At 50.8% G+C, this 2,874-nt stretch overlaps 1 protein-coding gene across 1 annotated transcript in view; it reads right to left on the bottom strand.

Annotated features, from left to right (window-relative positions):
- Positions 1-319, bottom strand: part of LOC100533424 (hyperpolarizaion-activated cyclic nucleotide-gated cation channel) — a gene marked incomplete at both ends in the record, with an annotated part of 135,047 nt that extends 134,728 nt beyond the window's left edge. The window contains 1 exon segment of the mRNA NM_001204707.1: positions 107-319.
- Positions 320-2,874: the final 2,555 nt, after the last annotated feature.

Here is a 2,874-nt window from a genome sequence, read left to right as displayed (position 1 = left end):
AGAGAGAGAGAGAAAGAGAGAGAGAGAGAGAGAGAGAGAGAGAGATAAAGAGACAGGGAGACAGAGAGATGTGGAGACAGAGAGAGACAGAGTCAGTCAGGTATTACCTTATAATTAATTTCGGGGCTCAGGTAGTCACTGTAGACAGAATCCGAGTCGGAGTCGAGTGTGATAGTGATGGACGGGTTCCCGTGGCCTGCTACGATCCCGGCGCCACTAGTTGGTCCCAGGGAGGACGTGTTGCTGGTGCCGTTCGCGCTGCCGTCGACTGGTGCCGCTGCTGCACCGGTGTTACCTGACACTCCGCCGTTGTGGGCACCGGCACCACCACCACCTCCACCACCACCACCACCGAGTTCCGTAGTCGTGGTGGTGTCCGGCCCGGCTAGTCCCCCTCCTCCTCCTCCTCCGCCACCACCACCTGTATCCACCGAGCTTTGACGCTCTCCCGCGGGGAAACCTCCCCCTCCACCACCACCGCTCCCCCGCACTCTTGTCCCGTGCACGTGAAGACGTTTGAGTTTGAGGCTGTGTACCCGGCGGGCTGGTCTACCACTGTTGCTGCCGCTGTTGTTGCTGTTGCCGTTGTTGTTGTTGCTGTTGTTGTTCCCTCCTCCACCACTACCACCACCGCCGGTGCCGTTCCCTCCTCCGCCGCCGGCCGCTGGGTTCGATCCGCCCATGCCAGCGACTGAGTTCCCGCCGTGCGGTGCGTTACGTGGCTGGGCATTGCCGATGGCCGCTGCCAGCGCCGCTCTACAAAATTTCACCGAGTCAGATCGCTGGAGACGCGGAGACGCCAGCCTACTGGAGAGGGCGCCTGGCCTGCTACTGTGTGCGAGAGGGTCAGGGGCTGCTATGTTATTGGGACCGCTGGCCAGCAGCTGCTGGTGTTCGTGTTGGTGTTGGTATTGCTGCTGTTGCTGCTGCACCCCTTCGCTCGACAGCGAGGTTAGGGCCTGGGACGGTGGTGGTGAGCAGGCGACCTCACCAAAAGGTGGGACGGATTGAACCCCTAGCGTAGTATGACGATTTGTTACGCCGTTTCCCGTGGAGAGAGGGCCTGGTGGCGCCGTGGTGCCAGACATTGGGCCCGATGAGATTAACTCGTAGCTAGGCGGTGCTAAGTCCATGGCTGATCGCTCAGAACCACTTTTATCTCGGCGACTGAGGGACTCTATTAAACTTTGCCGCTCTTCAGACTTCGCAGCTTCCCTTCTGCTTAATCTATCACTAGCTCTTTTATCACTTGGCCTGAATTTCTCAAGCTCTACGTCCCGATGTCTCAATAGAGGCGACGACATAGGCGGCGTGACCAGAAGGGAGGAATCGTCGTCATAGTCGTCGTCGCCATCGTCTTCGTCATCGGTTGTGCTGTCCTGGCGCCGACCTCCAGAAAAAGGGGCTTGGGGAGGGGGGTAGGAGGTAGACGAGGTGGCAGGGGAGGCGGGTACGGAGTGGTAGGGGGAGTGGGGCGGGGTACATGAGGCTACGGCGGAAGTGAAAGAATTAGCGGAAGGGGCTGGGGAGGCTGGGAAGGCGTGCTGGGAGGCTGGGTAGTTGGTGGGGGCCGTTCTCCGAGGCCGCAAGGACGGCGATCCTACTGCTGATACCGACATGCTCAAGGCAGGAGCTGCACCTCACGTGGGGATCTGTAGACCGAGAAGATATAGTCCATATTATACATTTAAGATAAACCCAGAAGATGTCTAAAAAGGAAATAAAGCAAAGAAGCAGCAGTGGTGTGCAATGCCGAGATAACATAGAACCTAAAATGACATTGTTAAAATACAGGACGAAGACGCTACATGTAAAAATGGCGTAGACATTTGCATGCTACTAGGCAAACATAGAATGAGTCAATGAGCAAGAAGCAAATGAATGATTTATTCTGAAGCTTTGGATATTCCTATGGGTTTTTTTCGTCATTAAGCTGTGTTTTTTTTAACAGACCGAACATGAGACATCAAGATGTTTGTGTGTTAATAATATATATCAATAAGTAGTTTGTTTCTGGACAAAACATAATTCAGACGTGGCGGAAGGATGAGGCTAATGGACTTCTTTAACATTTTGCAATAATGATCTTTTTCAGGCAAGTGTTCTACGAAGCAGCCCAGGTGAGGAATGTGTTGCGGCAATTTGGCTGAGAACCAACGATCTTTACTACACTATTTGTGTAAGCATCGGGTGGTTCACAGAGAACTGTTCCAGGAGTTGTGTGCTTTCTTTCAGAACTCGTAACACTGAACAGTGTAATAGATGTGCATGTAATTCAAAAGAGTGTAGAAACAAACGATGCATATTTAAACGAAACAAGCAAAAGTTAAATGCTTTAGAGTGAACGATTAGTCGGTTTATCTGGTAAAATATAATTGTACCATTATCATTCCGTTTCCGAAGCTGAAAGTCCGGTTCGGACACTGAATTTTTTCGCCCCCTCCTGCCCACCCAGTAGTAATGGGTACCTGACTACGAGTTGTGGAAGTAAAGGCGGCGTGGAAAGGAACTGGCCACCCTATCGCAATATGCCGAAGGCCCAGGAAGTTGTCACACTAACAAGGCAATACCCAATGTTCGGATCGGATGCAGGAACAACTTTACTTTTACCGTTATCGTTCAATGTTTAGATACTAAACCTTAATGATAAACAACTGTATCATCATTATCCATTGTTCATTAGACTCTATTGAGAACAAAACTTTTTTTGTTGTTGCAAAACTAACACACAAAAAAAGGATAACATTGTGTTTTAGGTTATTCGGGGTTCAAAACCGTATGGACGAACCCCAAAACACAATTAAAACCTAAAAACAGAGGTTAGGTAGAACGTAAAGATACCGACGAGGACATAAATCACAAAAAAGTGTGTGT

Source organism: Aplysia californica, unplaced genomic scaffold (genome assembly GCF_000002075.1).
Source record: "Aplysia californica isolate F4 #8 unplaced genomic scaffold, AplCal3.0 scaffold00039, whole genome shotgun sequence".
NCBI lineage: Eukaryota > Metazoa > Mollusca > Gastropoda > Aplysiida > Aplysiidae > Aplysia > Aplysia californica.
Note: the sequence above shows the minus strand (reverse complement) of the source record. Positions and strands in the feature narration are given on the sequence as shown.